Raw genomic sequence first — 22,493 nt, forward strand, 5'->3', positions numbered from 1 at the left:
CGGTTATCGCTTCTCGGCCTTTTGGCTAAGATCAAGTGTAGTATCTGTTCTTATCAGTTTAATATCTGATACGTCCCCTATCTGGGGACCATATATTAAATGGATTTTTGAGAACGGGGGCCGATTTCGAAGCTTGCTTCCGTCGCCCTATGCATTGACCCGATATGGCAGTATCTTCGGGTACAGTGCACCACCCCCTTACAGGGTTAAAAAGAAAGATTCCTACTTTCATTGCTACCTGCTTGCTGGCTAGCCAGCTAGCCAGCCCTGTGGGCCTTGCTGCTGCTGCAGCCAATAAACAAAAGGTGGTGCTGCTGCTGCTTCTGCTGCTTCTGCTTCTGCTTGTGTCTGGCCCCTGTTGGAGCGTCCAGGCACAGGACTTCTGCTGCTGCTGACTAAATGGCCTCCTTAATTGGATCATTTGAGTAGCCAGCACACCTGTGCAGGTAGGGCATGACATGATAGGCAGCTGCCTTGATAGCGGGTGGGTGCTGAATGTTCCTAATTGACAAAATAAGATTAATGCTTATGAAGAAATATAAAATCTCATCCCTTCCCCAATATCGCGCCACACCCCTACCCCTTAATTCCCTGGTTGAACGTGATGGACATATGTCTTTTTTCGACCGTACTAACTATGTAACTATGTAACATAACATGGGGGGGGGGGGTCTCCTGGCTGTTCACACAGGTGTGTCATTGCTGTACATTGACCATGCATTGCTTCTGTGGTATTGCAAAGGCAAAGACAAATGCTTCCAGCCATCCATTGCACTAATGGATTGGTCATCAGCTGGCTGTCTATGTCCCGCATCAATATAGACCAAAGTACAGAGGGTTAGGCTATGCTATTGTGCACCTACCTGATGCATCAGAAGGTGCGAGGCCCTTGCTAAATTCTGTGCACAGACTTTGAGATCTATGCTTTAGACTGTATCTAAACCTGCTCCAACATGGACTGACATTCTGGCCTACTTTCAGCCGATGCGACTTGTCTGTCGCTGAACAGTCGCTTTTTATGTATTCAGCACCTATGTATAATGTTGTAAAAATGCTCTAGAAGCTAAAGTCGCAGAAATGTCACACATATTTGGCCTGCAACTTTCTGTGCGACAAATTCAGACAGGAAAAATCAGTATAAATCCTTAGAAAATTATCCCCCAGTGTCTCCATCTGCTGGCGGTATTGAATAAGCATTGCTGCACTGATGGGGTATGCATTAGACGAAAAAAAAGAAGAAAAAGAAGAATAATACGCCCAGAAAAGAGGCGAAAAGGAGAAAAACGTAAAAAAACGTGAAAAAAAAGTAAGAGGAAGAGAAGGGAAAAAAAGGTGGAAATGGGTTTAAAAGTGATTTCGGCGGAGAAATATATATATATATATATATATATATATATATATATATATATATATGCGCACACACACACATAGATATAAACGTATTCTCCGTTGAGATATTGCAGCCGCTGCTGTGTCCAGGCCCAGGAGCCTTAGCACTGTGCTGTGATGTCACTCAATACCACTGACATCACTAGGTGTAAACAACATCTCTCCTTTGCTGTGTATGTGACTATGGAGCTGTTTGGTGATGTCGTCTATTACGGCCTTCATAGAAGCAACAGGAGATTGTTGCATCCATCTTGAACCCTCAGAACTACAGTGCTATGATGTCACTCACTTCCACAGGCCTTGCAGAGTGTAAACAACAACAACCCAGCTTTGTTGTGTATGTAACCAAAGGGATTTGTGATGTCACCTAGAACCTTCACAGCAGCGACAGCTTTATGAGGAGCATCAGCACTGCTCTGCCTGAGCAGAACCATCACCGCCATAGGTTGTCAAATAACCCGGATTTAACCCACACAGGTAAGTCCAATGGGGTGCAGGCATGTCCTCTATGCTTACAGCTTCCCGTGGGTGTTGGTTTGATACCGTTTGGGGACAGCCAAGGAGGCATCTGCAGGCAACAAAGGTAGGTGTGTGCTTGTGTGTGTGTTTCCTATGCAGATCCTAAGCCCAGTGTCACATGCAAGTAGGAGGAGTAAGAAGGGTTCCTGGCAAATCCGGGTTATGGATTGCATTTAAAAAGGCCCCGTGGGAGTGCAATGGGCCCCTGTCTTGCTGCTTAGCAATAATGGTATGGGTTTAGGTTCTGCTGTGTGTACTGGTGGTTGACTGCCCCCCAGCCCAGAGTGTGCATGGAAAATTGTCTGGCAGCCTCCCTGACAGCAAGCAGTGATAGTGCCCATGAAGGGGACCTTGTTGGGCCCGCCCCTTTCACGGTTATCGCTTCTCGGCCTTTTGGCTAAGATCAAGTGTAGTATCTGTTCTTATCAGTTTAATATCTGATACGTCCCCTATCTGGGGACCATATATTAAATGGATTTTTGAGAACGGGGGCCGATTTCGAAGCTTGCTTCCGTCGCCCTATGCATTGACCCGATATGGCAGTATCTTCGGGTACAGTGCACCACCCCCTTACAGGGTTAAAAAGAAAGATTCCTACTTTCATTGCTACCTGCTTGCTGGCTAGCCAGCTAGCCAGCCCTGTGGGCCTTGCTGCTGCTGCAGCCAATAAACAAAAGGTGGTGCTGCTGCTGCTTCTGCTGCTTCTGCTTCTGCTTGTGTCTGGCCCCTGTTGGAGCGTCCAGGCACAGGACTTCTGCTGCTGCTGACTAAATGGCCTCCTTAATTGGATCATTTGAGTAGCCAGCACACCTGTGCAGGTAGGGCATGACATGATAGGCAGCTGCCTTGATAGCGGGTGGGTGCTGAATGTTCCTAATTGACAAAATAAGATTAATGCTTATGAAGAAATATAAAATCTCATCCCTTCCCCAATATCGCGCCACACCCCTACCCCTTAATTCCCTGGTTGAACGTGATGGACATATGTCTTTTTTCGACCGTACTAACTATGTAACTATGTAACATAACATGGGGGGGGGGGGGGTCTCCTGGCTGTTCACACAGGTGTGTCATTGCTGTACATTGACCATGCATTGCTTCTGTGGTATTGCAAAGGCAAAGACAAATGCTTCCAGCCATCCATTGCACTAATGGATTGGTCATCAGCTGGCTGTCTATGTCCCGCATCAATATAGACCAAAGTACAGAGGGTTAGGCTATGCTATTGTGCACCTACCTGATGCATCAGAAGGTGCGAGGCCCTTGCTAAATTCTGTGCACAGACTTTGAGATCTATGCTTTAGACTGTATCTAAACCTGCTCCAACATGGACTGACATTCTGGCCTACTTTCAGCCGATGCGACTTGTCTGTCGCTGAACAGTCGCTTTTTATGTATTCAGCACCTATGTATAATGTTGTAAAAATGCTCTAGAAGCTAAAGTCGCAGAAATGTCACACATATTTGGCCTGCAACTTTCTGTGCGACAAATTCAGACAGGAAAAATCAGTATAAATCCTTAGAAAATTATCCCCCAGTGTCTCCATCTGCTGGCGGTATTGAATAAGCATTGCTGCACTGATGGGGTATGCATTAGACGAAAAAAAAGAAGAAAAAGAAGAATAATACGCCCAGAAAAGAGGCGAAAAGGAGAAAAACGTAAAAAAACGTGAAAAAAAAGTAAGAGGAAGAGAAGGGAAAAAAAGGTGGAAATGGGTTTAAAAGTGATTTCGGCGGAGAAATATATATATATATATATATATATATATATATATATATATATATATATATATGCGCACACACACACATAGATATAAACGTATTCTCCGTTGAGATATTGCAGCCGCTGCTGTGTCCAGGCCCAGGAGCCTTAGCACTGTGCTGTGATGTCACTCAATACCACTGACATCACTAGGTGTAAACAACATCTCTCCTTTGCTGTGTATGTGACTATGGAGCTGTTTGGTGATGTCGTCTATTACGGCCTTCATAGAAGCAACAGGAGATTGTTGCATCCATCTTGAACCCTCAGAACTACAGTGCTATGATGTCACTCACTTCCACAGGCCTTGCAGAGTGTAAACAACAACAACCCAGCTTTGTTGTGTATGTAACCAAAGGGATTTGTGATGTCACCTAGAACCTTCACAGCAGCGACAGCTTTATGAGGAGCATCAGCACTGCTCTGCCTGAGCAGAACCATCACCGCCATAGGTTGTCAAATAACCCGGATTTAACCCACACAGGTAAGTCCAATGGGGTGCAGGCATGTCCTCTATGCTTACAGCTTCCCGTGGGTGTTGGTTTGATACCGTTTGGGGACAGCCAAGGAGGCATCTGCAGGCAACAAAGGTAGGTGTGTGCTTGTGTGTGTGTTTCCTATGCAGATCCTAAGCCCAGTGTCACATGCAAGTAGGAGGAGTAAGAAGGGTTCCTGGCAAATCCGGGTTATGGATTGCATTTAAAAAGGCCCCGTGGGAGTGCAATGGGCCCCTGTCTTGCTGCTTAGCAATAATGGTATGGGTTTAGGTTCTGCTGTGTGTACTGGTGGTTGACTGCCCCCCAGCCCAGAGTGTGCATGGAAAATTGTCTGGCAGCCTCCCTGACAGCAAGCAGTGATAGTGCCCATGAAGGGGACCTTGTTGGGCCCGCCCCTTTCACGGTTATCGCTTCTCGGCCTTTTGGCTAAGATCAAGTGTAGTATCTGTTCTTATCAGTTTAATATCTGATACGTCCCCTATCTGGGGACCATATATTAAATGGATTTTTGAGAACGGGGGCCGATTTCGAAGCTTGCTTCCGTCGCCCTATGCATTGACCCGATATGGCAGTATCTTCGGGTACAGTGCACCACCCCCTTACAGGGTTAAAAAGAAAGATTCCTACTTTCATTGCTACCTGCTTGCTGGCTAGCCAGCTAGCCAGCCCTGTGGGCCTTGCTGCTGCTGCAGCCAATAAACAAAAGGTGGTGCTGCTGCTGCTTCTGCTGCTTCTGCTTCTGCTTGTGTCTGGCCCCTGTTGGAGCGTCCAGGCACAGGACTTCTGCTGCTGCTGACTAAATGGCCTCCTTAATTGGATCATTTGAGTAGCCAGCACACCTGTGCAGGTAGGGCATGACATGATAGGCAGCTGCCTTGATAGCGGGTGGGTGCTGAATGTTCCTAATTGACAAAATAAGATTAATGCTTATGAAGAAATATAAAATCTCATCCCTTCCCCAATATCGCGCCACACCCCTACCCCTTAATTCCCTGGTTGAACGTGATGGACATATGTCTTTTTTCGACCGTACTAACTATGTAACTATGTAACATAACATGGGGGGGGGGGGGTCTCCTGGCTGTTCACACAGGTGTGTCATTGCTGTACATTGACCATGCATTGCTTCTGTGGTATTGCAAAGGCAAAGACAAATGCTTCCAGCCATCCATTGCACTAATGGATTGGTCATCAGCTGGCTGTCTATGTCCCGCATCAATATAGACCAAAGTACAGAGGGTTAGGCTATGCTATTGTGCACCTACCTGATGCATCAGAAGGTGCGAGGCCCTTGCTAAATTCTGTGCACAGACTTTGAGATCTATGCTTTAGACTGTATCTAAACCTGCTCCAACATGGACTGACATTCTGGCCTACTTTCAGCCGATGCGACTTGTCTGTCGCTGAACAGTCGCTTTTTATGTATTCAGCACCTATGTATAATGTTGTAAAAATGCTCTAGAAGCTAAAGTCGCAGAAATGTCACACATATTTGGCCTGCAACTTTCTGTGCGACAAATTCAGACAGGAAAAATCAGTATAAATCCTTAGAAAATTATCCCCCAGTGTCTCCATCTGCTGGCGGTATTGAATAAGCATTGCTGCACTGATGGGGTATGCATTAGACGAAAAAAAAGAAGAAAAAGAAGAATAATACGCCCAGAAAAGAGGCGAAAAGGAGAAAAACGTAAAAAAACGTGAAAAAAAAGTAAGAGGAAGAGAAGGGAAAAAAAGGTGGAAATGGGTTTAAAAGTGATTTCGGCGGAGAAATATATATATATATATATATATATATATATATATATATGCGCACACACACACATAGATATAAACGTATTCTCCGTTGAGATATTGCAGCCGCTGCTGTGTCCAGGCCCAGGAGCCTTAGCACTGTGCTGTGATGTCACTCAATACCACTGACATCACTAGGTGTAAACAACATCTCTCCTTTGCTGTGTATGTGACTATGGAGCTGTTTGGTGATGTCGTCTATTACGGCCTTCATAGAAGCAACAGGAGATTGTTGCATCCATCTTGAACCCTCAGAACTACAGTGCTATGATGTCACTCACTTCCACAGGCCTTGCAGAGTGTAAACAACAACAACCCAGCTTTGTTGTGTATGTAACCAAAGGGATTTGTGATGTCACCTAGAACCTTCACAGCAGCGACAGCTTTATGAGGAGCATCAGCACTGCTCTGCCTGAGCAGAACCATCACCGCCATAGGTTGTCAAATAACCCGGATTTAACCCACACAGGTAAGTCCAATGGGGTGCAGGCATGTCCTCTATGCTTACAGCTTCCCGTGGGTGTTGGTTTGATACCGTTTGGGGACAGCCAAGGAGGCATCTGCAGGCAACAAAGGTAGGTGTGTGCTTGTGTGTGTGTTTCCTATGCAGATCCTAAGCCCAGTGTCACATGCAAGTAGGAGGAGTAAGAAGGGTTCCTGGCAAATCCGGGTTATGGATTGCATTTAAAAAGGCCCCGTGGGAGTGCAATGGGCCCCTGTCTTGCTGCTTAGCAATAATGGTATGGGTTTAGGTTCTGCTGTGTGTACTGGTGGTTGACTGCCCCCCAGCCCAGAGTGTGCATGGAAAATTGTCTGGCAGCCTCCCTGACAGCAAGCAGTGATAGTGCCCATGAAGGGGACCTTGTTGGGCCCGCCCCTTTCACGGTTATCGCTTCTCGGCCTTTTGGCTAAGATCAAGTGTAGTATCTGTTCTTATCAGTTTAATATCTGATACGTCCCCTATCTGGGGACCATATATTAAATGGATTTTTGAGAACGGGGGCCGATTTCGAAGCTTGCTTCCGTCGCCCTATGCATTGACCCGATATGGCAGTATCTTCGGGTACAGTGCACCACCCCCTTACAGGGTTAAAAAGAAAGATTCCTACTTTCATTGCTACCTGCTTGCTGGCTAGCCAGCTAGCCAGCCCTGTGGGCCTTGCTGCTGCTGCAGCCAATAAACAAAAGGTGGTGCTGCTGCTGCTTCTGCTGCTTCTGCTTCTGCTTGTGTCTGGCCCCTGTTGGAGCGTCCAGGCACAGGACTTCTGCTGCTGCTGACTAAATGGCCTCCTTAATTGGATCATTTGAGTAGCCAGCACACCTGTGCAGGTAGGGCATGACATGATAGGCAGCTGCCTTGATAGCGGGTGGGTGCTGAATGTTCCTAATTGACAAAATAAGATTAATGCTTATGAAGAAATATAAAATCTCATCCCTTCCCCAATATCGCGCCACACCCCTACCCCTTAATTCCCTGGTTGAACGTGATGGACATATGTCTTTTTTCGACCGTACTAACTATGTAACTATGTAACATAACATGGGGGGGGGGGGGGGTCTCCTGGCTGTTCACACAGGTGTGTCATTGCTGTACATTGACCATGCATTGCTTCTGTGGTATTGCAAAGGCAAAGACAAATGCTTCCAGCCATCCATTGCACTAATGGATTGGTCATCAGCTGGCTGTCTATGTCCCGCATCAATATAGACCAAAGTACAGAGGGTTAGGCTATGCTATTGTGCACCTACCTGATGCATCAGAAGGTGCGAGGCCCTTGCTAAATTCTGTGCACAGACTTTGAGATCTATGCTTTAGACTGTATCTAAACCTGCTCCAACATGGACTGACATTCTGGCCTACTTTCAGCCGATGCGACTTGTCTGTCGCTGAACAGTCGCTTTTTATGTATTCAGCACCTATGTATAATGTTGTAAAAATGCTCTAGAAGCTAAAGTCGCAGAAATGTCACACATATTTGGCCTGCAACTTTCTGTGCGACAAATTCAGACAGGAAAAATCAGTATAAATCCTTAGAAAATTATCCCCCAGTGTCTCCATCTGCTGGCGGTATTGAATAAGCATTGCTGCACTGATGGGGTATGCATTAGACGAAAAAAAAGAAGAAAAAGAAGAATAATACGCCCAGAAAAGAGGCGAAAAGGAGAAAAACGTAAAAAAACGTGAAAAAAAAGTAAGAGGAAGAGAAGGGAAAAAAAGGTGGAAATGGGTTTAAAAGTGATTTCGGCGGAGAAATATATATATATATATATATATATATATATATATGCGCACACACACACATAGATATAAACGTATTCTCCGTTGAGATATTGCAGCCGCTGCTGTGTCCAGGCCCAGGAGCCTTAGCACTGTGCTGTGATGTCACTCAATACCACTGACATCACTAGGTGTAAACAACATCTCTCCTTTGCTGTGTATGTGACTATGGAGCTGTTTGGTGATGTCGTCTATTACGGCCTTCATAGAAGCAACAGGAGATTGTTGCATCCATCTTGAACCCTCAGAACTACAGTGCTATGATGTCACTCACTTCCACAGGCCTTGCAGAGTGTAAACAACAACAACCCAGCTTTGTTGTGTATGTAACCAAAGGGATTTGTGATGTCACCTAGAACCTTCACAGCAGCGACAGCTTTATGAGGAGCATCAGCACTGCTCTGCCTGAGCAGAACCATCACCGCCATAGGTTGTCAAATAACCCGGATTTAACCCACACAGGTAAGTCCAATGGGGTGCAGGCATGTCCTCTATGCTTACAGCTTCCCGTGGGTGTTGGTTTGATACCGTTTGGGGACAGCCAAGGAGGCATCTGCAGGCAACAAAGGTAGGTGTGTGCTTGTGTGTGTGTTTCCTATGCAGATCCTAAGCCCAGTGTCACATGCAAGTAGGAGGAGTAAGAAGGGTTCCTGGCAAATCCGGGTTATGGATTGCATTTAAAAAGGCCCCGTGGGAGTGCAATGGGCCCCTGTCTTGCTGCTTAGCAATAATGGTATGGGTTTAGGTTCTGCTGTGTGTACTGGTGGTTGACTGCCCCCCAGCCCAGAGTGTGCATGGAAAATTGTCTGGCAGCCTCCCTGACAGCAAGCAGTGATAGTGCCCATGAAGGGGACCTTGTTGGGCCCGCCCCTTTCACGGTTATCGCTTCTCGGCCTTTTGGCTAAGATCAAGTGTAGTATCTGTTCTTATCAGTTTAATATCTGATACGTCCCCTATCTGGGGACCATATATTAAATGGATTTTTGAGAACGGGGGCCGATTTCGAAGCTTGCTTCCGTCGCCCTATGCATTGACCCGATATGGCAGTATCTTCGGGTACAGTGCACCACCCCCTTACAGGGTTAAAAAGAAAGATTCCTACTTTCATTGCTACCTGCTTGCTGGCTAGCCAGCTAGCCAGCCCTGTGGGCCTTGCTGCTGCTGCAGCCAATAAACAAAAGGTGGTGCTGCTGCTGCTTCTGCTGCTTCTGCTTCTGCTTGTGTCTGGCCCCTGTTGGAGCGTCCAGGCACAGGACTTCTGCTGCTGCTGACTAAATGGCCTCCTTAATTGGATCATTTGAGTAGCCAGCACACCTGTGCAGGTAGGGCATGACATGATAGGCAGCTGCCTTGATAGCGGGTGGGTGCTGAATGTTCCTAATTGACAAAATAAGATTAATGCTTATGAAGAAATATAAAATCTCATCCCTTCCCCAATATCGCGCCACACCCCTACCCCTTAATTCCCTGGTTGAACGTGATGGACATATGTCTTTTTTCGACCGTACTAACTATGTAACTATGTAACATAACATGGGGGGGGGGGGTCTCCTGGCTGTTCACACAGGTGTGTCATTGCTGTACATTGACCATGCATTGCTTCTGTGGTATTGCAAAGGCAAAGACAAATGCTTCCAGCCATCCATTGCACTAATGGATTGGTCATCAGCTGGCTGTCTATGTCCCGCATCAATATAGACCAAAGTACAGAGGGTTAGGCTATGCTATTGTGCACCTACCTGATGCATCAGAAGGTGCGAGGCCCTTGCTAAATTCTGTGCACAGACTTTGAGATCTATGCTTTAGACTGTATCTAAACCTGCTCCAACATGGACTGACATTCTGGCCTACTTTCAGCCGATGCGACTTGTCTGTCGCTGAACAGTCGCTTTTTATGTATTCAGCACCTATGTATAATGTTGTAAAAATGCTCTAGAAGCTAAAGTCGCAGAAATGTCACACATATTTGGCCTGCAACTTTCTGTGCGACAAATTCAGACAGGAAAAATCAGTATAAATCCTTAGAAAATTATCCCCCAGTGTCTCCATCTGCTGGCGGTATTGAATAAGCATTGCTGCACTGATGGGGTATGCATTAGACGAAAAAAAAGAAGAAAAAGAAGAAGAATACGCCCAGAAAAGAGGCGAAAAGGAGAAAAACGTAAAAAAACGTGAAAAAAAAGTAAGAGGAAGAGAAGGGAAAAAAAGGTGGAAATGGGTTTAAAAGTGATTTCGGCGGAGAAATATATATATATATATATATATATATATATATATATATATATATGCGCACACACACACATAGATATAAACGTATTCTCCGTTGAGATATTGCAGCCGCTGCTGTGTCCAGGCCCAGGAGCCTTAGCACTGTGCTGTGATGTCACTCAATACCACTGACATCACTAGGTGTAAACAACATCTCTCCTTTGCTGTGTATGTGACTATGGAGCTGTTTGGTGATGTCGTCTATTACGGCCTTCATAGAAGCAACAGGAGATTGTTGCATCCATCTTGAACCCTCAGAACTACAGTGCTATGATGTCACTCACTTCCACAGGCCTTGCAGAGTGTAAACAACAACAACCCAGCTTTGTTGTGTATGTAACCAAAGGGATTTGTGATGTCACCTAGAACCTTCACAGCAGCGACAGCTTTATGAGGAGCATCAGCACTGCTCTGCCTGAGCAGAACCATCACCGCCATAGGTTGTCAAATAACCCGGATTTAACCCACACAGGTAAGTCCAATGGGGTGCAGGCATGTCCTCTATGCTTACAGCTTCCCGTGGGTGTTGGTTTGATACCGTTTGGGGACAGCCAAGGAGGCATCTGCAGGCAACAAAGGTAGGTGTGTGCTTGTGTGTGTGTTTCCTATGCAGATCCTAAGCCCAGTGTCACATGCAAGTAGGAGGAGTAAGAAGGGTTCCTGGCAAATCCGGGTTATGGATTGCATTTAAAAAGGCCCCGTGGGAGTGCAATGGGCCCCTGTCTTGCTGCTTAGCAATAATGGTATGGGTTTAGGTTCTGCTGTGTGTACTGGTGGTTGACTGCCCCCCAGCCCAGAGTGTGCATGGAAAATTGTCTGGCAGCCTCCCTGACAGCAAGCAGTGATAGTGCCCATGAAGGGGACCTTGTTGGGCCCGCCCCTTTCACGGTTATCGCTTCTCGGCCTTTTGGCTAAGATCAAGTGTAGTATCTGTTCTTATCAGTTTAATATCTGATACGTCCCCTATCTGGGGACCATATATTAAATGGATTTTTGAGAACGGGGGCCGATTTCGAAGCTTGCTTCCGTCGCCCTATGCATTGACCCGATATGGCAGTATCTTCGGGTACAGTGCACCACCCCCTTACAGGGTTAAAAAGAAAGATTCCTACTTTCATTGCTACCTGCTTGCTGGCTAGCCAGCTAGCCAGCCCTGTGGGCCTTGCTGCTGCTGCAGCCAATAAACAAAAGGTGGTGCTGCTGCTGCTTCTGCTGCTTCTGCTTCTGCTTGTGTCTGGCCCCTGTTGGAGCGTCCAGGCACAGGACTTCTGCTGCTGCTGACTAAATGGCCTCCTTAATTGGATCATTTGAGTAGCCAGCACACCTGTGCAGGTAGGGCATGACATGATAGGCAGCTGCCTTGATAGCGGGTGGGTGCTGAATGTTCCTAATTGACAAAATAAGATTAATGCTTATGAAGAAATATAAAATCTCATCCCTTCCCCAATATCGCGCCACACCCCTACCCCTTAATTCCCTGGTTGAACGTGATGGACATATGTCTTTTTTCGACCGTACTAACTATGTAACTATGTAACATAACATGGGGGGGGGGGGGGTCTCCTGGCTGTTCACACAGGTGTGTCATTGCTGTACATTGACCATGCATTGCTTCTGTGGTATTGCAAAGGCAAAGACAAATGCTTCCAGCCATCCATTGCACTAATGGATTGGTCATCAGCTGGCTGTCTATGTCCCGCATCAATATAGACCAAAGTACAGAGGGTTAGGCTATGCTATTGTGCACCTACCTGATGCATCAGAAGGTGCGAGGCCCTTGCTAAATTCTGTGCACAGACTTTGAGATCTATGCTTTAGACTGTATCTAAACCTGCTCCAACATGGACTGACATTCTGGCCTACTTTCAGCCGATGCGACTTGTCTGTCGCTGAACAGTCGCTTTTTATGTATTCAGCACCTATGTATAATGTTGTAAAAATGCTCTAGAAGCTAAAGTCGCAGAAATGTCACACATATTTGGCCTGCAACTTTCTGTGCGACAAATTCAGACAGGAAAAATCAGTATAAATCCTTAGAAAATTATCCCCCAGTGTCTCCATCTGCTGGCGGTATTGAATAAGCATTGCTGCACTGATGGGGTATGCATTAGACGAAAAAAAAGAAGAAAAAGAAGAATAATACGCCCAGAAAAGAGGCGAAAAGGAGAAAAACGTAAAAAAACGTGAAAAAAAAGTAAGAGGAAGAGAAGGGAAAAAAAGGTGGAAATGGGTTTAAAAGTGATTTCGGCGGAGAAATATATATATATATATATATATATATATATATATATATATATGCGCACACACACACATAGATATAAACGTATTCTCCGTTGAGATATTGCAGCCGCTGCTGTGTCCAGGCCCAGGAGCCTTAGCACTGTGCTGTGATGTCACTCAATACCACTGACATCACTAGGTGTAAACAACATCTCTCCTTTGCTGTGTATGTGACTATGGAGCTGTTTGGTGATGTCGTCTATTACGGCCTTCATAGAAGCAACAGGAGATTGTTGCATCCATCTTGAACCCTCAGAACTACAGTGCTATGATGTCACTCACTTCCACAGGCCTTGCAGAGTGTAAACAACAACAACCCAGCTTTGTTGTGTATGTAACCAAAGGGATTTGTGATGTCACCTAGAACCTTCACAGCAGCGACAGCTTTATGAGGAGCATCAGCACTGCTCTGCCTGAGCAGAACCATCACCGCCATAGGTTGTCAAATAACCCGGATTTAACCCACACAGGTAAGTCCAATGGGGTGCAGGCATGTCCTCTATGCTTACAGCTTCCCGTGGGTGTTGGTTTGATACCGTTTGGGGACAGCCAAGGAGGCATCTGCAGGCAACAAAGGTAGGTGTGTGCTTGTGTGTGTGTTTCCTATGCAGATCCTAAGCCCAGTGTCACATGCAAGTAGGAGGAGTAAGAAGGGTTCCTGGCAAATCCGGGTTATGGATTGCATTTAAAAAGGCCCCGTGGGAGTGCAATGGGCCCCTGTCTTGCTGCTTAGCAATAATGGTATGGGTTTAGGTTCTGCTGTGTGTACTGGTGGTTGACTGCCCCCCAGCCCAGAGTGTGCATGGAAAATTGTCTGGCAGCCTCCCTGACAGCAAGCAGTGATAGTGCCCATGAAGGGGACCTTGTTGGGCCCGCCCCTTTCACGGTTATCGCTTCTCGGCCTTTTGGCTAAGATCAAGTGTAGTATCTGTTCTTATCAGTTTAATATCTGATACGTCCCCTATCTGGGGACCATATATTAAATGGATTTTTGAGAACGGGGGCCGATTTCGAAGCTTGCTTCCGTCGCCCTATGCATTGACCCGATATGGCAGTATCTTCGGGTACAGTGCACCACCCCCTTACAGGGTTAAAAAGAAAGATTCCTACTTTCATTGCTACCTGCTTGCTGGCTAGCCAGCTAGCCAGCCCTGTGGGCCTTGCTGCTGCTGCAGCCAATAAACAAAAGGTGGTGCTGCTGCTGCTTCTGCTGCATCTGCTTCTGCTTGTGTCTGGCCCCTGTTGGAGCGTCCAGGCACAGGACTTCTGCTGCTGCTGACTAAATGGCCTCCTTAATTGGATCATTTGAGTAGCCAGCACACCTGTGCAGGTAGGGCATGACATGATAGGCAGCTGCCTTGATAGCGGGTGGGTGCTGAATGTTCCTAATTGACAAAATAAGATTAATGCTTATGAAGAAATATAAAATCTCATCCCTTCCCCAATATCGCGCCACACCCCTACCCCTTAATTCCCTGGTTGAACGTGATGGACATATGTCTTTTTTCGACCGTACTAACTATGTAACTATGTAACATAACATGGGGGGGGGGGGTCTCCTGGCTGTTCACACAGGTGTGTCATTGCTGTACATTGACCATGCATTGCTTCTGTGGTATTGCAAAGGCAAAGACAAATGCTTCCAGCCATCCATTGCACTAATGGATTGGTCATCAGCTGGCTGTCTATGTCCCGCATCAATATAGACCAAAGTACAGAGGGTTAGGCTATGCTATTGTGCACCTACCTGATGCATCAGAAGGTGCGAGGCCCTTGCTAAATTCTGTGCACAGACTTTGAGATCTATGCTTTAGACTGTATCTAAACCTGCTCCAACATGGACTGACATTCTGGCCTACTTTCAGCCGATGCGACTTGTCTGTCGCTGAACAGTCGCTTTTTATGTATTCAGCACCTATGTATAATGTTGTAAAAATGCTCTAGAAGCTAAAGTCGCAGAAATGTCACACATATTTGGCCTGCAACTTTCTGTGCGACAAATTCAGACAGGAAAAATCAGTATAAATCCTTAGAAAATTATCCCCCAGTGTCTCCATCTGCTGGCGGTATTGAATAAGCATTGCTGCACTGATGGGGTATGCATTAGACGAAAAAAAAGAAGAAAAAGAAGAATAATACGCCCAGAAAAGAGGCGAAAAGGAGAAAAACGTAAAAAAACGTGAAAAAAAAGTAAGAGGAAGAGAAGGGAAAAAAAGGTGGAAATGAGTTTAAAAGTGATTTCGGCGGAGAAATATATATATATATATATATATATATATATATATATATATATATATATGCGCACACACACACATAGATATAAACGTATTCTCCGTTGAGATATTGCAGCCGCTGCTGTGTCCAGGCCCAGGAGCCTTAGCACTGTGCTGTGATGTCACTCAATACCACTGACATCACTAGGTGTAAACAACATCTCTCCTTTGCTGTGTATGTGACTATGGAGCTGTTTGGTGATGTCGTCTATTACGGCCTTCATAGAAGCAACAGGAGATTGTTGCATCCATCTTGAACCCTCAGAACTACAGTGCTATGATGTCACTCACTTCCACAGGCCTTGCAGAGTGTAAACAACAACAACCCAGCTTTGTTGTGTATGTAACCAAAGGGATTTGTGATGTCACCTAGAACCTTCACAGCAGCGACAGCTTTATGAGGAGCATCAGCACTGCTCTGCCTGAGCAGAACCATCACCGCCATAGGTTGTCAAATAACCCGGATTTAACCCACACAGGTAAGTCCAATGGGGTGCAGGCATGTCCTCTATGCTTACAGCTTCCCGTGGGTGTTGGTTTGATACCGTTTGGGGACAGCCAAGGAGGCATCTGCAGGCAACAAAGGTAGGTGTGTGCTTGTGTGTGTGTTTCCTATGCAGATCCTAAGCCCAGTGTCACATGCAAGTAGGAGGAGTAAGAAGGGTTCCTGGCAAATCCGGGTTATGGATTGCATTTAAAAAGGCCCCGTGGGAGTGCAATGGGCCCCTGTCTTGCTGCTTAGCAATAATGGTATGGGTTTAGGTTCTGCTGTGTGTACTGGTGGTTGACTGCCCCCCAGCCCAGAGTGTGCATGGAAAATTGTCTGGCAGCCTCCCTGACAGCAAGCAGTGATAGTGCCCATGAAGGGGACCTTGTTGGGCCCGCCCCTTTCACGGTTATCGCTTCTCGGCCTTTTGGCTAAGATCAAGTGTAGTATCTGTTCTTATCAGTTTAATATCTGATACGTCCCCTATCTGGGGACCATATATTAAATGGATTTTTGAGAACGGGGGCCGATTTCGAAGCTTGCTTCCGTCGCCCTATGCATTGACCCGATATGGCAGTATCTTCGGGTACAGTGCACCACCCCCTTACAGGGTTAAAAAGAAAGATTCCTACTTTCATTGCTACCTGCTTGCTGGCTAGCCAGCTAGCCAGCCCTGTGGGCCTTGCTGCTGCTGCAGCCAATAAACAAAAGGTGGTGCTGCTGCTGCTTCTGCTGCTTCTGCTTCTGCTTGTGTCTGGCCCCTGTTGGAGCGTCCAGGCACAGGACTTCTGCTGCTGCTGACTAAATGGCCTCCTTAATTGGATCATTTGAGTAGCCAGCACACCTGTGCAGGTAGGGCATGACATGATAGGCAGCTGCCTTGATAGCGGGTGGGTGCTGAATGTTCCTAATTGACAAAATAAGATTAATGCTTATGAAGAAATATAAAATCTCATCCCTTCCCCAATATCGCGCCACACCCCTACCCCTTAATTCCCTGGTTGAACGTGATGGACATATGTCTTTTTTCGACCGTACTAACTATGTAACTATGTAACATAACATGGGGGGGGGGGGGTCTCCTGGCTGTTCACACAGGTGTGTCATTGCTGTACATTGACCATGCATTGCTTCTGTGGTATTGCAAAGGCAAAGACAAATGCTTCCAGCCATCCATTGCACTAATGGATTGGTCATCAGCTGGCTGTCTATGTCCCGCATCAATATAGACCAAAGTACAGAGGGTTAGGCTATGCTATTGTGCACCTACCTGATGCATCAGAAGGTGCGAGGCCCTTGCTAAATTCTGTGCACAGACTTTGAGATCTATGCTTTAGACTGTATCTAAACCTGCTCCAACATGGACTGACATTCTGGCCTACTTTCAGCCGATGCGACTTGTCTGTCGCTGAACAGTCGCTTTTTATGTATTCAGCACCTATGTATAATGTTGTAAAAATGCTCTAGAAGCTAAAGTCGCAGAAATGTCACACATATTTGGCCTGCAACTTTCTGTGCGACAAATTCAGACAGGAAAAATCAGTATAAATCCTTAGAAAATTATCCCCCAGTGTCTCCATCTGCTGGCGGTATTGAATAAGCATTGCTGCACTGATGGGGTATGCATTAGACGAAAAAAAAGAAGAAAAAGAAGAATAATACGCCCAGAAAAGAGGCGAAAAGGAGAAAAACGTAAAAAAACGTGAAAAAAAAGTAAGAGGAAGAGAAGGGAAAAAAAGGTGGAAATGGGTTTAAAAGTGATTTCGGCGGAGAAATATATATATATATATATATATATATATATATATATATATATATGCGCACACACACACATAGATATAAACGTATTCTCCGTTGAGATATTGCAGCCGCTGCTGTGTCCAGGCCCAGGAGCCTTAGCACTGTGCTGTGATGTCACTCAATACCACTGACATCACTAGGTGTAAACAACATCTCTCCTTTGCTGTGTATGTGACTATGGAGCTGTTTGGTGATGTCGTCTATTACGGCCTTCATAGAAGCAACAGGAGATTGTTGCATCCATCTTGAACCCTCAGAACTACAGTGCTATGATGTCACTCACTTCCACAGGCCTTGCAGAGTGTAAACAACAACAACCCAGCTTTGTTGTGTATGTAACCAAAGGGATTTGTGATGTCACCTAGAACCTTCACAGCAGCGACAGCTTTATGAGGAGCATCAGCACTGCTCTGCCTGAGCAGAACCATCACCGCCATAGGTTGTCAAATAACCCGGATTTAACCCACACAGGTAAGTCCAATGGGGTGCAGGCATGTCCTCTATGCTTACAGCTTCCCGTGGGTGTTGGTTTGATACCGTTTGGGGACAGCCAAGGAGGCATCTGCAGGCAACAAAGGTAGGTGTGTGCTTGTGTGTGTGTTTCCTATGCAGATCCTAAGCCCAGTGTCACATGCAAGTAGGAGGAGTAAGAAGGGTTCCTGGCAAATCCGGGTTATGGATTGCATTTAAAAAGGCCCCGTGGGAGTGCAATGGGCCCCTGTCTTGCTGCTTAGCAATAATGGTATGGGTTTAGGTTCTGCTGTGTGTACTGGTGGTTGACTGCCCCCCAGCCCAGAGTGTGCATGGAAAATTGTCTGGCAGCCTCCCTGACAGCAAGCAGTGATAGTGCCCATGAAGGGGACCTTGTTGGGCCCGCCCCTTTCACGGTTATCGCTTCTCGGCCTTTTGGCTAAGATCAAGTGTAGTATCTGTTCTTATCAGTTTAATATCTGATACGTCCCCTATCTGGTACTGTGGTACCCCGCTTCTCGGCCTTGGGGGATTGTCTCTCCTTACGGAGGGACTTCACCCCCTTGCTGCTATTGGGGAGCGGGCTTAGTCCACAGACAACGGGTTGCGATCCCCCTGTCTCTGGGACCTTGTGTCTCAGAAGGCATTTTCGGTACGTTGAGCGTTACCTGTAGCTTCGGAAGCACCTAGGGTACCCCCGACCTCTGCCTTGGGTAAGGGTTCCGCTTTTATAGCGGGATTCCGAGCCCCTGCTGCTATTGGGGAAGGGGCTTAGTCCCTGGGTGTGGAAGATGCCGTTCTCCTGGGCTTTCCCCTCTGGGGAAATGTCGATGCGAAATACCATCCGCATAGAGGTGTCGGAGAGCCATCGTCAGTTGAAGAACCTCCGCTTCATTGCGGAGGTGATTCTTCTTGACTACTTCCGCCTCAATAGGGAGGACATCCTGTGTCTAAATGACCAGGAAAGCCGTGGCCTGTATACCGTCACCTTCACGGCCACGGCGTGTTGCGATAACATCTATGCAACCTTGTCTGGTGCGGACCAGAGGGACGATCGACTCGACGGTCTTTCGTTCCAGTTCCTCTATGGTGAGGAACATATACCGTTGGTGGTGGCTATGCACAGCCCTCATGTGACCACGGAGGATATAGCCACTTTTCTTCGGCGATACTGCGAAGAGGTGCGATTCGCAAACAAAATCTTGAACTCCGTGCGGTTCTGGAACGGCAAGAGGAAGTTCTGGGTCAAGCTCCGTAAGGATCCCGGTGGTATTGGGGGTCTTTGCCATCCGCCCCCAAATTTTGCCATCGGGAGAGTTCGGGGCTTCCTGTTCTATCCTCAAATGCCTATGTATTGCCGAAATTGCTTGAGGTTTGGCCACACCCAGGAGACCTGCGGCACGGAGCGTGTGATTCGCTGCAATAGGTGTGGCCAAGAAGGTCACATAGCCTCAAGATGTAGCCATACGATAAGGTGCAACCTCTGCGGAGAGGAAAATCACGATTTTAATTCCTGTCCCCATAAAGCAAAAACTACGATGGGTGGGTCAAGGCTGGGCCCACCCAAAGAGGGGACAGGACAAAAGACGTCCTTTTTTAAGATGCCCAAACCCCAGATGGCAGGTACTGATGGGTCCAGGCCCAAGACCTCTGGTGCTCCATCGGGGGGCCCACCGGTGGTAGTGCTAGGGGGAGGCCATGGGGATTCCACGAAGCCCGGGCGGGTGATCGAGTTTACTGCCCGGGAAATTGAAAGACGTCGATCGACTTCCTACCTGGCTCAAGAGCCCACCGAAACTTCTGAAGGGGGCTCACCTGTGGCGGGTGGCAGCCGACGGGCCTCGGTGGGGGCAAAGGTGGACCCAAAATTACAGCATAAGCCAGGTACTGGCTTGGCCCAGGGTCGCCCTGCTCCGGACGAAGAGGCCCCGGTGAAAGCCCGCCGGAAGGGGAGCCAGGTGGCCAGGTCTGAGCCCGGTCCTGTTACTCCGCCTATACAGGACAGGGCCAAGAAGACAAGTGGCGCCAAACCAGGGTTTGCTGCCCCGCCAGCAGTGGACCCGGTGGGTAAAACTGGCCATCGTCGATCGATGGGGAAGTTGGAGCAACAGTCCTCAGCAACGCTTGCTGGGGAACAAGCGATGAAAACTTCCCAAGGTAGCGGCAAAGGTTCCGGAAAAGAGGCCTCACAGGCCCCTGTGCAGCAGTTCCAGTCGTCAAATGATGAAAGAAGACGCAGATCCATCAGCCGGGGGCCAGAGATTACATCGAGTGAGAGCAACACAGAGGATATGGACAGCAGTGTGACATTTAAAAGACAAAGAGAAGAAGAAGAGGAAGACATTCAAAGGAAAGCGGCGTGCCGTAGTTCGGACGAGAGCGAGCTCAGGGTCGGGGCATCATCGATCTCAAGCTCCGACCCTCAGAACATCAAGGAGCTGATGACCCCGCAGGCGGGGGATGACGGTACGCAGCTTATTATTGACTTTGATTCTCCAAGCACGGACTCTCCATAAACTATGCCTATCCCTGTAAAAATTGCCTCACTCAATGTGAGGTCCTTAAAGAGCCCTGATCGCAGGGCTGCTTTATTTTCTTATCTAGAGACATGTGACTTTGACCTTTGCCTGCTACAAGAATGTGGAATCCCTAGTAAAATGGACTATAAAGACTTAAAAGAAGACTGGAAGCTGGGCCCATCCATATGGTCCGGTGCAAATGACTGTCGTTCTGTGGGTGTTGGGCTGCTCTGCCGAGGCCAGTCCTTTTCTATTCATACAGTAACTGAGATTGTGCCTGGCAGAGCTCTTTTAATTCATCTATATTTTAATGGACTTTTAATTCGTGTTTTAAATGTGTATGCCCCTCCTGATAAACAGGAGCGGGCAGAACTATTTGAAATTTTACCACTGTTTTGTGTTGGGTCTTCCCCCCTGCTGGTGGGAGGTGATTTTAACTGCATACGTGATGGGGAACACCGGCAGGGTGGGGATATTAATCGTAAAGACCGCACTTCTTACCTGCTTAAAAATGTTATTGATGATTTTAATTTGAAAGATTGCTGGAAGGATCTCTTGCCGGAGGACCCGGGCGCCACATGGTCCAATGGAAGAGTGAGCTCCAGAATCGATTTTATTTTTTCCTCTAGAGCTTTTAAACCCCTGAAATGCACGCTCGAGCAGAATATCTTCTCTGATCATAAGCTCCTCTTGGTGGGCCTGGAGCTAGAGGGGGAGCAAAAAGCAAAAAGGGGCCTCTGGAGATTAAACACCACACTCCTAGAGGACCCTGAGATAAAAGAGGAGTTTGTGCGGACCTACCAGTGCTGGCAATCACAAAGAAAACCCCACGAGCCTATGCTGCACTGGTGGGAGGGCACCAAATCTAAAATCAGATTTTTTTTTATCAAAGCAGGTAAGAAGAAGGCAAAAATGGAAAAACAGTGGTTTTATGTTCTTAACATGCGTTTAAATGTACTTTTTAAATTGAAAGAAGCTGGTATGGATGTAGAAAATGATATTTTAAACCTTAAAACTGAAATAAAACATGCCATAGAAAAGAAAGGGAAACAAATCATTTTTAACTCACATGTGCAGCACCTGGAGGAGGGCGAGAAATGTTCCCGTTTCTTTTTTAAAAAAGTGATGAATAGGAGGGATATCATCCAGAACCTTGAGGGTGAATCCACTCCAAAAGGCATGTTAGATGCAGTTTTTAACTTCTACCAGCTTCTTTTTAATAAGAAAGATCTTAATCCATCCTTTTTAGAACATGTTCTTAATTCCCTTGATTTTAAGCTAGATGTTTTAGACCAGGAGGTTTTATCCCGTGATCTTAACTTAGATGAACTTTTATTTGTTTTTAAAAGTTTTTCTAGTGGGAAGGCCCCTGGGGAAGATGGTTTACCCATCGAATTTTATTTAGCTTTTTGGGATATTTTAAAGGATGATATGGTTTTATTGTATAAAGAAACTTTTATTGTTAATGAACTTCCCCCTTCCTGGAGGAGGGGGATTGTATCATTACTTTTTAAAAAAGGTGAAAAGGATATGCTAAAAAATTGGCGCCCCATCACACTTTTAAATGTCGATTATAAAGTTTTAGCCAAGTTATTAGCTGTCCGTTTTAAACCTTTTATTCATAAATTAGTTCACCCAAATCAGGTTTGTGGGGTACCTGGAAGGTCTATAGCTGAATCCCTAAATATTTTAAGAGATGTTTTATGGTATTTTAAGGATAGAAATCAAACTGTAGCAATTTTATCCTTAGACTTTGAAAAAGCCTTTGATAGGGTCTCCCATGAATACCTGTTTTTAGTTCTTAAAAAGATGGCAGTGCCTGAAACGATTTTAAGCCGAATCATGCTTTTATACCGATCCTGTTTTAGTCAAGTCTCTGTTAATGGCTTTTTAACCAGCGGTGTTCCTCTTTTATCAGGTGTCAAACAGGGCTGCCCCCTGTCCCCACTCCTTTTTATTTGCGCAATCGAACCACTGATGGCCCTCCTCAGAAAAGACCGGGTAGTAAGAGGCGTACCGATACCTGGTGGAGGAGGGACCCATCTAAAGGTGTTGGGGTACATGGATGATGTCACCATACTGTGCCCGGACTCTCCATCCATGAGGGGGGCATTGAGGAACACCAGCTATTTCTGCGAGGTCTCTGGTTTTAAGCTAAA

The 22,493-nt window shown here is 46.5% G+C and overlaps 8 non-coding genes and 1 pseudogene across 8 annotated transcripts; all 9 read left to right on the top strand.

Moving 5' to 3' along the window:
• The first annotated feature begins 5 nt into the window (after positions 1-5).
• On the top strand, positions 6-196 carry LOC130308267 (U2 spliceosomal RNA). Its single transcript, XR_008857256.1, has one exon. It is a non-coding gene; the product is annotated as a U2 spliceosomal RNA (small nuclear RNA).
• Positions 197-2,285: 2,089 nt separating this feature from the next.
• LOC130308268 (U2 spliceosomal RNA) lies at positions 2,286-2,476 on the top strand. The gene has a single exon (XR_008857257.1). It is a non-coding gene; the product is annotated as a U2 spliceosomal RNA (small nuclear RNA).
• A 2,097-nt stretch (positions 2,477-4,573) lies between these two features.
• On the top strand, positions 4,574-4,764 carry LOC130308269 (U2 spliceosomal RNA). The gene has a single exon (XR_008857258.1). It is a non-coding gene; the product is annotated as a U2 spliceosomal RNA (small nuclear RNA).
• Positions 4,765-6,846: 2,082 nt separating this feature from the next.
• On the top strand, positions 6,847-7,037 carry LOC130308270 (U2 spliceosomal RNA). Its single transcript, XR_008857259.1, has one exon. It is a non-coding gene; the product is annotated as a U2 spliceosomal RNA (small nuclear RNA).
• Positions 7,038-9,117: 2,080 nt separating this feature from the next.
• LOC130308271 (U2 spliceosomal RNA) lies at positions 9,118-9,308 on the top strand. Its single transcript, XR_008857260.1, has one exon. It is a non-coding gene; the product is annotated as a U2 spliceosomal RNA (small nuclear RNA).
• Positions 9,309-11,395: 2,087 nt separating this feature from the next.
• Positions 11,396-11,586, top strand: LOC130308273 (U2 spliceosomal RNA). Its single transcript, XR_008857262.1, has one exon. It is a non-coding gene; the product is annotated as a U2 spliceosomal RNA (small nuclear RNA).
• Positions 11,587-13,673: 2,087 nt separating this feature from the next.
• Positions 13,674-13,864, top strand: LOC130308274 (U2 spliceosomal RNA). Its single transcript, XR_008857263.1, has one exon. It is a non-coding gene; the product is annotated as a U2 spliceosomal RNA (small nuclear RNA).
• A 2,091-nt stretch (positions 13,865-15,955) lies between these two features.
• On the top strand, positions 15,956-16,146 carry LOC130308275 (U2 spliceosomal RNA). The gene has a single exon (XR_008857264.1). It is a non-coding gene; the product is annotated as a U2 spliceosomal RNA (small nuclear RNA).
• A 2,088-nt stretch (positions 16,147-18,234) lies between these two features.
• Positions 18,235-18,379, top strand: LOC130308282 (U2 spliceosomal RNA; annotated as a pseudogene).
• The last annotated feature ends 4,114 nt before the right edge of the window (positions 18,380-22,493 follow it).

The sequence above is a fragment of the Hyla sarda genome, unplaced genomic scaffold (genome assembly GCF_029499605.1).
Source record: "Hyla sarda isolate aHylSar1 unplaced genomic scaffold, aHylSar1.hap1 scaffold_1472, whole genome shotgun sequence".
Classification (NCBI taxonomy): Eukaryota; Metazoa; Chordata; class Amphibia; order Anura; family Hylidae; genus Hyla; species Hyla sarda.